This window comes from Callorhinus ursinus, unplaced genomic scaffold (assembly GCF_003265705.2).
Source record: "Callorhinus ursinus isolate GAN/ISIS: 27379988/994484 unplaced genomic scaffold, GSC_fseal_2.0 scaffold6, whole genome shotgun sequence".
In the NCBI taxonomy this organism is placed as follows: domain Eukaryota; kingdom Metazoa; phylum Chordata; class Mammalia; order Carnivora; family Otariidae; genus Callorhinus; species Callorhinus ursinus.
In genome coordinates this window covers 18,408,139-18,423,561 of record NW_027397068.1, presented here as the reverse complement: position 1 = coordinate 18,423,561, position 15,423 = coordinate 18,408,139, and positions in this window count along the sequence as shown.

The window sequence follows — 15,423 nt, the reverse complement described above, 5'->3', positions numbered from 1 at the left end:
ACCTATTAAATATTAAAGAGAAATTTAACTCCAGGGAACTTCTCAGAAAAAAAATCTATTGGTATATGACTTGAATGTCTAAGTTCTGAAATTGTCATGTCTACTGGTGTTAGAGATAGAGGACTACTACTTAGCTGGAACGATGGCATTTTCCCAGAGTTCCAAACTATTTGAGAAAGAGCATGAAATTAATTTATATTCCTTTCATAACTAAATAAATAAAAAATAAATAAAACTGAAATCACATATGTACCAACACCATAGCCATAATACTAACTTCCTTAACTAAAAATGTATCCCCTGCTTTTGACAACTATAGATTTAAGTTTTCAGATACTAACAGATTTTAAATAATTATATCAGATATTACTGTTTATATGTTGTAAAATATGCACTTATGTCAAGTTTTTCTCGGAATCTTTCCTTAAGAATACTCACCACCTCTCACAGACATAACAAATTTACAATTACATATAGAATAATTTCCTCTGAAAAAGACTTGAAAACTAGATGAAAAGGACCTTGACAATAAAAAAATAAAACTACAACATCAAAACAGGTAAAAGAGTCATAGACATACTCTCACCAAAACAAAACAATCAAATAAACAAAAAACATCCCAGGTGTAGCAATCCACAACCAGAAGGGATATAAAAAACATGAAATTTTTCCCTGAAAAGCAAATAAATAAATAAATAAAATTGTGCTCCATACCAGGTACCCCAATCTCTAAATCTTGCAAAAGACAGAAGAGCCCCTAAAACAACTGTCTTTGAAAACAAAAAACATAAGATTGAAGGAAATGGAGAACCAGCTCCTAAAGGGCTTATGCACAGACTCACTCACCCTGGGATCCAGAGTAAAAATATGTTTGAAAAGCACCTAGGCACCTAGGCACCTAGGAGACCCACTTACTAACCTTCACGGAAATGCTGGAGGGAGAGGAACTTATTGGGCCTCTGTCCAGGACAGAGACACTAGTAGGTGTCATTTTTTTTTTATCTCATTCTAATTTGCTAATATCAGCACTGGTGTCATTTAGGAATTCCCTCTAATCTGTTAGCAGTGGAGGACATGCCCTGCTGAGGGCCCCCCACCCACTACCACACACAGTCACAGCCCTGCCATAGCAGGTGGATACGCACAGCTCACACAGGGGTGGCCTCTTGAGTGCCTGTCTCTGGTGGCCAGGGGCCATAGCACTACTGAGCCCATGGGACATCTCCTACACAAGGTTACTCCTTCAAGACTGGGAAAAATAGCTGACTTGCCTAATCCATAGAAACAGAGAGTCACAAAATGAGGAGACACAGAAATATGTTCCAAACAAAAACAAAACCTTGGAAAAAGACCTTAATGAAAAAGAGATAAGCAATCTACCAGATACAGAGTTCAAATTAATGAAGATGTTCACTGATCTCATGAGAAAAATGGATGAAGACAGTGAGAACTCCAATAAAAAGACAGAATATATAAGAAAGAACCAAACAGAATTTATGGAGCTGAAGAATGCAATTAACTTAAATGAAAAATATACTACAGGGGTTCAAAAATAGACTAGATGAAGCAGAATGGATCAGTGAGCTAGAAAAGAAAAAATGAAACACACCCAGACAAAGCAGCAGAAAGAAAAAAAAAAAGAATTTAAAACTAAACATACCTAAAGGGACATTTCCAACAGCATCAGGCAAAATAATATTTGTACTACAGGGGTCCCAGAAGTAAAAGAGAGAGAGAAAGGGCCAGAAAACTTATTTGAAGAAATAATGGCAGAAAACTTCATTAACCTGGCAAAGGAAACAGACATCCAGACCCAGGAAGCCCAGAGAGTTCTAAATAAGATGAACCCAAAGAGGTCCACACCAAGACACATAATTAAAATATTAACATAGTAAGTAATAGTAAGTTAAAGATAAAAAGAGAATCTTAAAAGCAAGAAGAGAAAACAACTTCATACACTCAAGGGAAACCCAATATTGCTATTAGCGGACGTTTCAACAGAAACTTTCAGATCAGAAGGGAGTAGCATGACACAAAGTAATAAAAGGAAAAAACTTCCAACCAAGAATTCTCTACCCAGCAAGAATTAAAGGAGAGACTAAAAGTCTTTCCTGATAAGCAAAATCTAAAGGAGTCCATCACCACTAAACAAGTCTTACAAAAAATGTTAAAGGGACTTCTTTTGCTAGAAACAAATGACAATAATCAATAACACGAAAACATAAAAAAGTAAAAACTTCATAAAAAAGGTAAAGCCACAGTAAAGACAGTGAATCAGTCACTTACAAAGCAAGAATAAAAGTTAAAAGACAAAAGTAATAAAATTAACTAAAACTACAATAATTAGTTAAGGGAAACATAAAATAAAAAAGACAAAATGTGACATCAAAATTATAAAATGTGGGATGGGGGAGTAAAAAGGTAAAGTTTGGGAATGTGTTCAAAGTTAAGTTCCTATCAACTTAAAACTGACCATTATATATATAGTATGTTATATGCAAACTTCACAGTAACAACAAAACAAAAGTTTAGAGTAAATACACAAAAGAAAATGATAAATGAATCTAAACATAACACTCAAAAAAGCTATCAAACCAGAAGGGAAGAAAGAAAGAGAAGAAGAAAGGAACAGAGAGAAACTACAAAAATAGCCAGAAAATGATTACCAAAATGGCAAAAGTACACACTGTCAATAAATACTATAAATGCCAATAAACCAAATTCTCCATTGAAAACACACAGAGTGGCTGAATGGGTAAGAAAACAAGACCTATCTCTGTGCTGCCTGCAAGAGACTCACTTCAGAAGTAAGGATACACAGGGGTGCCTGGGTGGCTCAGTCGGTTAAGTGTCTGCCTTCGGCTCAGGTCATGATCCCAGGGTCCTGGGATTGAGTCCTGCATCGGGCTCCCTGCTCAGGGGGGAGCCTGCTTCTCCCTCTCCTTCCTGCTCGTACTCTCTCTCCCTATCTCTGTCATTATCTCTCTCTCAAATAAATAAATAAAAATCTTTAAAAAAATTAATTTAAAAAAAGAAGTAAGGATACAAATATAGCGAAAGTGAAGGGATGGAGAAAGATATTCCATGCAAATGGAAACAGAAACTGATGTAGCTATATTCCTATCAGACAAAATAGACTTTAAAACAAAGACTGTAATAAAGACAAGGAAGGGTATTACATAATTATAAAGGGGTAAATCTAGCAAGAATATATAACATTTACAGATATATATACATCCAACATAGGAGCACCAAAAAATATGAAGCAAATACTAATGGACCTAAAGGGAGAAACTGACAGCAATACAATAATACTAGAGGACTTCAACATCCCACTTACATCACTGGATTGATCATTAAAACAGAAAGTCAATAAGAATACATTGGCCTTAAACATCACATTAGACCAGAAAAACTTAATAGATATATACAGAACATTCCATGCAAAAGAAGTAAAATGCAAATTCTTCTCAAGTGCACATGGAACACTCTTCTGGATAGATCACATGTTAAGACACAAAAGAAGTCTCAATAAATTCACAAAGACTGAAATTATCAAGCATCTTTTCTGACCACAGTGGTATGAAATTAGAAATCAATTACAAGAAGAAAACTGGAAAAATCACAATATGTGAAGATTAACCATGTGACTGAAAAATCAACAGGTCACCAAGGAAATCAAAGGAGAAATCAAAAAACACTTTGAGAAAAATGAAAACAGAAATACATCTATGGGATGCAGCAAAAGTGGTTATAAAAAATTTATAGCAATAAAGGCTTACCTCAAGAGAAATCTCAAATACAAAAATCTACCTCTACACCTAAAGGAAATAGGAAAAGAAGAGTAAGTGAAGCCCAAAGTTAGCAGAAGAAAAGAAATAAGATCAAAATGGAAATAAATGAAATAGAAACAAAGAGGGCAATAGAAAAGATTAATAAAATAACAATTAGTTCTTTGAAAAGATAAACAAAATTGACAAACCTTTAGCTAGACACACACACACACACACACACACACAAAGCAGGGGGACTCAAATAAATAAATCAGAAATGAAAGAGAAGTTACAACTGATACCACAGATATACAAAAGATCATAAGAAACAACAGACAATTATGCCCCTACAAATTGAACAACTTATAAGAAAAGTATAAATTCCTAGAAACAATCATCTAAGACTGAATCATAAAGAAATAGAAAATATAAATAGACCAATTTCTATGAAGGACATTGAAACAGTAATCAAAAACCTCCCAACAAACAAAAGTCCAGGACCAGACGTTTTCACTGGTGAATTCAAACAAATATTCAAAGATTTAATACCTATCCTTCTCAAACTTTTCCAAAACAAAACAACAACAATGAGTTTGTTTCCAGACTCGTTTTATGAGGCCAGCATTACCCTGATACCAAAACCAGACAATGACACCACAAAAAAAAAAGGAAAGAAAATTACAGACCAAAATTCTTGATGAACACAGATGCAAAAATCCTCAACAAAATATTGTCAAACCATATTCAAAAATACATTAAAAGGATAATCATGATCATACATGATCAAGTGAAATTCAAACCAGAGATGCAAGGATGGTTCAACATCTGCAAATCAATCAACATGATATACCACATTAACAAAATGAAGAATAACAATCATATGATCATTTCAATAGATGCAGAAAAAGCATTTGATAAAATTCAACAATTATTTATAATAAAAGTTCAACAAAATTGGTATAGAAGGAATATACCTCAAAATAATAAAGGCCATATATGACAAGCCCATAGTTAATATCATACTAAATAGTGAAAAGCTGAAAACTTTTCCTCTAAGATCAGAAACAGGACAAGGATGACCACTTTCCCCACTTTAATGCAACATAGTGTTGGAAATCCTAACTATAGCAATAAGACAAGAAAGAATAAAAGTCATCTAAATTAGAAAGGAAGAAGTAAAATTGTCACTATTTGTAGATGATATAATATAATATATATAGAAAATCCTTAAGTATCTACAAAAAAAACCTCACAACTGTTAGAACTAATAAACAAATTCAGTAAAGTGGCAGAATACAAAAGCAATATACAGAATTCTGTGGTGTTTTTATACACTAGTAATGAACTATCAGAAAAAGAAATTAAGTGGGGTGACTGGATGGCTGTCAGTTAAGCATCTGACTCTTAATCTCAGCTCAGGTCTTGATCTCAGGGTTGTGAGTTCAAGCCCCATATTGGGCTCCATACTCAGTGTGAAGCCTACTTTAAAAAAAAAAAAAAAAAAGGAAAAGAAATCAAGAAAGTAATCCCATTTACAACTGCATAAAAAAATAAATAAATAAAACACCTAAAAATAAATTTAACCAAGGATGTGAAACACCTGTATACTGAAAACTTTAAGACACTGATGAAGAAAACTGAAGACACAAATAAATGGGAAGATATACAGTGCTCATGGATTAGAAGAATAATTGTTAAAATGTCCATGCTACCCAAAGCAATCTATAGATTCAGACAATCCTTATGAAAATTCCAATGGCATTTTTCACAGAGCTAGAACCAATTAATTCTAAAATTTGTATAGAACCACAAAAGATCCCAAACAACCAAAGAAATCTCCTTGAAAAAGAACAAAGCTGGAGGTATCACATTCCCTGACCTCTATACTACAAAGCTACAGCAACAAAAAGTTTGGGCATAAAAACAGACACACAAATCAAAGGAATAGAAATGACAGCCCAGAAGTTAACCCACACTATATGGTCACAATTTATTTATGACAAAGAAGCCAAGAACATACAATGGAGAAAGGATAGTCTCTTCAACAAATGGGTGGGAAAACTGGGTAGCCACATGCAAAAGAATGAAACTGGACCACTATCTTGCACCATACACAAAAATTAACTCAAAATAGATTAAAGATTCGAATGTAAGACCTGAAACCATAAAATTCCCAGAAGAAAACATAGGTGATAAGTTCCTTGACATCAGTCTTAGCGATGTATTTGTGGATCTTATGCCAAAGGCAAGGGAAGCAAAAGCAAAAATGAACTGCTGGGACTACATAAAACTAAAAAGCTTCTTTACAGTGAAGGAAACCATCATCAAAAAGAAAAGGCAACCCAACAAATGGTAGAATATTTTCATATCATATCATATCCAATAAGGGATTAATATCAAAAACACATAAAGAACTAATACAACTCAACAATAAAAAAATTAATAGGCAAGGATCTGAACAGAATTTTTTTTCCAAAGAAGACATACAGATGGCCAAGAGGCATAAGAAAAGATATTCAACATCACTAATTATTAGGGAAATACAAATCAAAACAACAGTGAGCCATCACCCCACATTTGTTAGAACGGCTATTATCAAAAAGTCAAGAAATAAGTGTTGCAAAAGATGTAGAAAAAATAGAACCATCATACACTATTGGTGGGAATGTAAATTGGTGCATCCACTATAGAAAACAGCATGGAGATGCCTCAAAAATTTAAGACTAGATCTGCCATATGATCCAGAAATTCCACTTGTGTATTTATCCAAAGAATACAAAATCACTAATTTGAAAAGATATATGCACCCTTATGTTTATTGCAGCATTATTTACATTAGCCAAGATACGGAAACAAGTGTCCATCAATGGATGAATGGATAAAAAGATATGGTATAAGTATTCAATGTATTACTCATCCATAAGGAATGAAATTTTACCATCTGTGACAACATAGATGGACTTTGAGGGTATTATGCTAAGCAAAGTAAGTCAGATGAAGAAAGACAAACACTGTATGATTTCACTCATATGTAGAATCTAAAACAAACAAACAAAACAATACAAAAACTTATACAGAGATACAGAAAACAGATTGACGATTACCAGAGAGAAAGGGGGTTTGGGGTAGGCAAAATGGGTGAAGGGAATCCACTGTATGGTGATGGATGGTAACTAGACTTTTGGTGATCTCTTTGTAGTGTATACAGATGTCAAATTATAATGTTTTGTATCTGAATCTTATACATTATTTAACAATTTTTTAAAGATTTTATTTATTTATTAGAGAGAGAGAGAGAATGAGAGATAGAGAGCATGAGAGGGAAGAGGGTCAGAGGGAGAAGCAGACTCCCTGCTGAGCAGGGAGCCCGATGCGGGACTCGATCCCGGGACTCTAGGATCATGACCTGAGCCGAAGGCAGTCACTTAACCAACTGAGCCACCCAGGCACCCCATTATTTAACAATTTTACCTCATTTTAGAAAAAATATTTTTAACACTAAAGGATAGTTACTATTATATTCCCCATTTGACAGATGAGGAAATTGAGACTTAGAAACTTGAGGCTTAAAAATGTAAATCAAGCATTATAAAATATAAATGAATGTATATATGCAATTGTGAATGATGGTCATATTCTCTTTGTCCTTCAGTTTCATTGTCCAAAAATAAGATTAATAATAGAAACCCCACTAAATCATTCATTTAACAAATATTAATTGAACACCTATTATGTCAAGTGCTATGCTAGGAATTTCAGATATGACAGTGAGCTAGACCTGTACTGTCCAATATGGTAGTCACTATACATGGTTATTTAAATTTAATATTTAATTAATTAGAATTAAATAAAACTAAAACATTCAAGTCCTAAGTCACATTAACCACATTATAGGGACTCAACAGCCATATGTGGTTCATAGTTATCATTCTAAACAGTGCAAAACAAAACATTTCCATCATTGAAGAAATACAACTTGACAGCACTGAACCAGATAGCTATTGATATCTATCTTCCTGGAGCTTGCATTTTAGTGTGTGAGACAGACAACAATTATTCAAATAATTGTATTATAGTACTGATACATGCCATGAAAAAAGCTAAAAGTGCATACAGGACTTCTAACCAAGAGACTTAACTTAGTTTAGGGATTAGAGAAGGCCTCCTAGAAAAAGTGACATTTCACCTGAGATCAAGAGAATGAGAAAGAGCCAGGGAACAGGGGGGGAAGGAGACTTCTGAACAAATGAAGGCATTCATGTAAGCCCTAAGAAAGGAGGGATTTGAGAGGAACACAGTGGCTGGAACATAGGAATGGAGGAGGGGTAGGGACCAGTACCCAGTGAGTTGAAGGGGTCAGCACAGGCTGAAGCAGATAGAATCATCCTAAAATCAATGAGAAGTGATTCAAGGGTTTAAGAGAAGAGCAGCACGTCTGACTGATGTTTTTAGAAATATCACTCTGGTTGTATATTCAAGCAAGAAATCAGCAAAGGTCTTGGCTTAGCCTGGCTCTACATTAATATGCCAAAAATCAGTTCATTTGAAACCAATTTTCTGGGGCAATTCACCTGAAGATCCACTTGCCAAGCAGCCAATTCACCAAATTTACCAAAATTACCAATTTACCAAATGTTTATCAATTAACTTCTGAGGCAATATAGCACCTTTTGAAAGATAGGGAGTCAGCAACTGAAATGCCTGGAGCTCCTTCACAGTAATTGAAAAGAGAGCATATCAACAAGCTCCCACAAGAGCACCCTCTTAGACTCGCGAGGAACTTCTTTGCCATTTAACCTAGCACAGGGTACCACCTTAGGAGCACGAACCTTGGTCACAAGCAGTTAAATATCTATCGTGGTGCCCTGGCCACTTAGGAGCTAGGATAAACCTTGAAGTTCTAGAACTGGTTATTTTGGCTACTCCAAGGTCAAAAGAATAGTTCTGCTGCACGGTTTAAGGACTTTGGTGGATTAGGGGTTCTAACTGAAATCCTCGGAGACTGTCAGGAATAGAAGACAAGGACAGTGACAGCCTGCACCTGAGAACAGAAGGGCAGCCAATACTGGGGGAGTTTGCTTGGCCTCCTGGTGAAAACTGCCCACCTCTACTGGAAAATAGAGAAGAGAAATGATACTGAGTTAATGAAATATTCTACCGCATAAAGGGTCATAGGGTGATTAATTCATTATAAGTTTCTACAGCACAAAATAGTTTTCTTCTAGGGGAAAAAAGGCAGTATTAATATACAAGTCAGTAAATTAGCAGTTTAAGTTCACAGCACAGAGCCGAATGCAGATTGATGATTTTTCAAATAGCCTATGGTAATGATTATGACTGTGAGTAATGAGTGGAAAAATTGTATTTTTTGGATAAATTTTGTAAACTTTCTCAGCCTAGAAAAGCAAGCATTGACTATCAAGATCAGTTATATCTAGAAAAAAATAAGAGAACATTTCAACAGACTTTCTATTCATTTTTCAATACAAAAGTAGATTTTCTGTTAAATTAATTTGCACAATATTTACAACAATCAACCAGAGTTAAAAGGGAAAAATAAAACCAAATTAAAGCCCTGAGCCATTGCCTTTGTTTTCCAAGGAGGAGGAAACAAAAGTTCTCAAAAATTTAAAATACATTTAAAAATTAATATTGGCAGTCTTTAATCTATTTACCTGACACTTTCAAAATTGTAATTAAAGAAGTTCAATAAATGCATAGTAGACACAGGAAAGGACTAAAAGTGATATTCAGCCCATGAGATCTCTTTTAGACAGCAAAAAAAGAAAAAAAAAAGGATGAAGGTCTAATCTTGCTTTCACTGATGGCCATATTCTGAGCCCTTGAGAACCAAGACATTAGGATTTATAATTGTTTGGAGTGTATCTTATGGGTCAGCACTTCAAATTCACTCTTCCCTATAGCTGAGGAAAAATGGTTAATAAGAAGTTAAATTAAAAGGGTCCACTATTTTTTTTTCCCTGGCAGGCCACCATGGCATTGCCCATTTCTGCTTCTCTTGGTTCCCTGGAGCACCCTACACAACATAAGGCATACAGCAAGTACTTAAGGAAAAATGTGTTGTCTTGACTATTGTACCCTATAAGGTAGGGATCTCAGCACCTATTTCAGTGTTTTTTTTAATCTTATTGTTATGTTAATCACCATACATTACATAATTAGCTTTTGATGTAGTGTTCCATGATTCATTGTTTGTGCATAACACCCAGTGCTCAAAGCAGAATGTGCCCTCTTTAATACCCATCACCAGGCTAACCCATCCCCCCACCCCTCCCCTCTAGAACCCTCAGTTTGTTTTTCAAAGTCCATCGTCTCTCATGGTTCATCTCCCCCTCCGACTTACTCCCCTTCATTCTTACCCTCCTGCTATCTTCTTCTTTTTCTTTTTTTTCTTAACATATATTGCATTATTTGTTTCAGAGGTACAGATCTGTGATTCAACAGTCTTGCACAATTCACATTGCTCACCATAGCACATACCCTCCCCAATGTCTATCACACAGGCACCCCCTCCCTCCCACTCCCCATCACTCCAGCAACCCTCATTTTGTTTCATGAGATTAAGAATTACTCATATCAGTGAGGTCATATAATACATGTCTTTCTCTGATTGACTTATTTCACTCAGGATAACACCCTCCAGTTCCATGCATGTCATTGCAAATGACAAGATCTCATTCCTTTTGATGACTGCATAATATTCCATTTTGTATATATACCACTTCTTCTTTATCCATTCATCTGTCGATGGACGTCTTGACTCTTTCCACAGTTTGGCTATTGTGGACAATGCTGCTATAAACATTGGGGTGCAAGTACCCCTTCGGATCCCTACATTTGTATCTTTGGGGTAAATACCCAGTAGTGCAGATGCTGGATCGTTGGTAGCTCTATTTTCAACTGTTTGAGGAACCTCCATATTGTTTTCCAGAGGGGCTGCACCAGCTTGCGTTCCCACCAACAGTGTAGGAGGGTTCCCCTTTCTCCACATCCCCGCCAACATCTGTCATTTCCTGACTTGTTAATTTTAGCCATTCTGACTGCTGTGAGGTGGTATCTCATTGAGGTTTTGATTTGGATTTCCCTGATGCCGAGTGACGTTGAGCACTTCTTCATGTGTCTGTTGGCCATTTGGATGTCTTCTTTGGAAAAATGTCTGTTCATGTCTTCTGCCCAATTCTTGATTCGATTATTTGTTCTTTGGGTGTTGAGTTTGGTAAGTTGTTTATAGATTTTGGATACTAGCCCTTTACTGGTATGTCATTTGCAAATATTTTCTCCCATTCTGTTGGTTGTCTTTTGGTTTTCTGGACTGTTTCTTTTGCTGTGCAAAAGCTTTTTATCTTGATGAAATCCCAATAGTTCATTTTTGCCCTTGCTTCCCTTGCCTTTGGCGATATTTCTAGGAAGAAGTTGCTGTGGCTGAGGTCGAAGAGGTTGCTACCTGTGTTCTCCTTTAGGATTTTGATGGACTCCTGTCTCACGTTCAGGTCCTTCAACCATTTGGAGTCTATTTTTGTGTGTGGTGTAAGGAAAATGGTCCAGTTTCATTCTTCTGCATGTGGCTGTCCAATTTTCCCAACACCATTTGTTGAAGAGACTTTTTTCCATTGGACATTCTTTCCTGCTTTGTCAAAAATTAGTTGACCATAGATTTGAGGGTCCATTTCTGGGCTCTCTATTCTGTTCCATTGATCTATGTGTCTGTTTTTGTGCCAGGACCATACTGTCTTGATGATGACAGCTTTGTAATAGAGCTGGAAGTCCGGAATTGTGATGCCGCCAGCTTTGCTTTTCTTTTTCAACATTCCTCTGGCTATTCGGGGTCTCTTCTGGTTCCATACAAATTTTAGGATTATTTGTTCCATTTCTTTGAAAAAAGTGGATGGTATTTTGATGGGGATTGCATTGAATGTGTAGATTGCTCTAGGTAGCATTGACATCTTCACAATGTTTGTTCTTCCAATCGATGAGCATGGAACGTTTTTCCATTTCTTTGTGTCGTCTTCAATTTCTTTCATGAGTATTTTATACTTTTCTGAGTACAGATCCTTTGCCTCTTTGGTTAAATTTATTCCTAGGTATCTTATGGTTTTGGGTGCAATTGTAAATGGGATCGACTCCTTGATTTGTCTCTCTTCTGTCTCGTTGGTGTATAGGAATGCCACTGATTTCTGTGCATTGATTTTATATCCTGCTACTTTGCTGAATTCTTGTATGAGTTCTAGCAGTTTTGGGGTGGAGTCTTTAGGGTTTTCCACATACAGTATCATATCATCTGCAAAGAGTGAGAGTTTGACTTCCTCTTTGCCAATTTGGATGCCTTTGATTTCTTTTTCTTCTCTGATTGCTGTGGCCAGGATTTCTAATAATATGTTGAATAGCAGTGGTGATAGTGGACATCCCTGCCGCATTCCTGACCTTAGGGGGAAAGCTCTCAGCTTTTCCCCATTCAGAATGAAATTCGCTGTAGGTTTTTCATAGATGGCTTTTATGATATTGAGGTATGTACCCTCTATCCCTATACTCTGAAGAGTTTTGTTCAAGAAAGGATGCTGTACTTTGTCAAATGCTTTTCCTGCATCTACTGAGAGGATCATATGATTCTTGTTCTTTCTTCTGTTAATGTATTGTATCACGTTGATTGACTTGCGGATGTTGAACCAACCTTCCAGCCCAGGGATAAATGCCATTTGGTCATGGTGAATAATCCTTTTAGTGTACTGTTGGATTCTATTGACTAGTATTTTGGTGAGAATTTTTGCATCCATGTTAATCAAGGATATTGGTCTGTAATTCTCCTTTTTGATGGGGTCTTTGTCTGGTTTTGGGATCAAGATAATGGTGGCCTCATAAAATGAGTTTGGAAGTTTTCCTTCCATTTCTATTTTTTGGATCAGTTTCAGGAGAATAGGTATTAATTCTTCTTTAAATGTTTGGTAGAATTCCCCTGGGAAGCCACCTGGCCCCGGGCTTTTGTTTCTTGGGAGATTTTTCAGGACTGCTTCAATTTCCTTAGTGGTTATAGGTCTGTTCAGGTTTTCTGTTTCTTCCTGGTTGAATTTTGGTAGTTGATACATGCCTAGGAATGCACTCATTTCTTCCAGGTTATCTAATTTGCTGGCATAGAGTTGGTCATAATATGTTATTATAATTGTTTCTTTTTCTTTGGTGTTGGTTGTGATCGCTCCTCTTTCATTCATGATTTTGTTGATTTGGGTCATTTCTCTTTTCTTTTTGATCAGTCTGGCCAGGGGTTTATCAATCTTGTTAATTCTTTCAAAGAACCAGCTCCTAGTTTCGTTGATCTGTTCTACTGTTCTTTTGGTTTCTATTTCATTGATTTCTGCTCTGATCTTTATTATTTCTCTTCTCCTGCTGGGTTTAGGCTTTATTTGCTGTTCTTTCTCCAGCTCCTTTAGGTGTAGGGTTAGGTTGTATATTTGAGACCTTTCTTGTTCTTGAGAAAGGCTTGTATTGCTATATACTTTCCTCTCAGGACCGCCTTTGCTGTATCCCAAAGATTTTGAACAGTTGTGTTTTCATTTTCATTGGTTTCCATGAATTTTTTTAATTCTTCTTTAATTTCCTGGTTGACCCAATCATTCTTTAGTAGGATGCTCTTTAGCCTCCATGTATTTGAGTTCTTTCCGACTTTCCTCTTGTGACTGAGTTCTAGTTTCAAAGCATTGTGGTCTGAAAATATGCAGGGAATAATCCCAATCTTTTGGTACCGGTTGAGACCTGATTTGTGACCTAGGATGTGATCAATTCTGGAGAATGTTCCATGGGCACTAGAGAAGAATGTGTATTCCGTTGCTTTGGGATGGAATGTTCTGATTATGTCTATGAAGTCCATTTGGTCCAGTGTGTCATTTAAAGTCTTTATTTCCTTGTTGATCTTTTGCTTAGATGATCTGTCCATTTCAGTCACGGGGGTGTTAAAGTCCCCCACTATTATTGTGTTGTTGTCAATGTGCTTCTTTGCTTTTGTTTTTAATTGCCTTATATAATTGGCTGCTCCCATGTTAGGGGCATAGATATTTACAATTGTTAGATCTTCTTGTTGGATAGACCCTTTAAGTAGGATATAGTGTCCTTCCTCATCTCTTATTACACTCTTTGTTTAAAAATCTAATTTGTCTGAATAAGGATTGCCACCCCAGCTTTCTCTTGGTGTCCATTAGCATGGTAAATGGTTTTCCACCCCCTCACTTTCAATCTGGGGGTGTCTTTGGGTCTAAAATGAGTCTCTTGCAGACAGCATATGGATGGGTCTTGTTTTTTAATCCAATCTGATAGCCTGTGTCTTTTGATTGGGGCATTTAGCCCATTTACATTCAGGGTAACTATGGAAAGATATGAATTTAGTGCCATTGTATTGCCTGTAAAGTGACTGTTACTGTATATTGTCTCTGTTCCTTTCTGATCTATGCTGCTTTTGGGCTCTCTCTTTGCTTGGAGGACCCCTTTCAATATTTCTTGGAGGGCTGGTTTCGTGTTTGCAAATTCCTTTAGTTTTTGTTTGTCCTGGAAGCTTTTTATCTCTCCTTCTATTTTCAATGACAGCCTAGCTGGATATAGTATTCTTGGCTGCATATTTTTCTCATTTAGTGCTCTGAAGATATCATGCCAGTCCTTTCTGGCCTGCCAGGTTTCTGTGGATAGGTTTGTTGCCAATCTAATGTTTCTACTATTATAGGTTACATATCTCTTCTCCCGAGCTGCTTTCCGAATTTTCTCTTTGTCTCTGAGACTCGTAAGTTTTATTATTAGATGTCGGGGTGTTGACCTATTTTTATTGATTTTGAGAGGGGTTCTCTGTGCCTCCTGGATTTTGATGCCTGTTTCCTTCCCCACGTTAGGGAAGTTCTCTGCTATTATTTGCTTCAATATACCTTCTGCCCTTCTCTCTCTTTCTTCTTCTGGGATCCCAATTATTCTAATGTTGTTTCATCTTATCGTATCGCTTATCTCTCGAATTCTGCCCTCGTGATCCTGTAGTTGTTTCTCTCTCTTTTCCTCAGCCTCTTTATTTTCCATCATTTGGTCTTCTATATCGCTGATTCTCTCTTCTGCCTCATTTATCCTAGCAGTTAGTGCCCCCATTTTTGATTGCACCTCATTAATAGCCTTTTTGATTTCGACTTGGTTAGATTTTAGTTCTTTTATTTCTCCAGAAAGGGTTTCTCTAATAACTTCCATGCTTTTTTCAAGCCCAGCTAGTATCTTTAAAGTCATGATTCTGAACTTGAGGTCCGACATCGTACTAATATTCGTATTGAGTTGGTCCCTGGCAGACGGTACTACCTCTTGTTCTTTTTGCTGAGGTGATTTTTTCGTCTTGTCATGTTGTCCAGAAGAGAATAGATGAATGAGAGAACAAAATGCTAACAGGTTAACAATGTCCCCAGCAAATATACTCTATACAAATCAGAAAAGACCTGAAACCAGGGGAAAAGAAAGGGAAAGAAAGAAAAAAGAAAGAGGAGGAAAAAAAGAAAAGAAAAAGATAAAAACAAACAAAAACAGAACAAAACAAGAAAAACAGAATATGATCAAATATGATCAGGCTAGTGCATAGATCAGTGCCACACACTAGATTTTGGGTGCATTTTGGTCTGTTAGA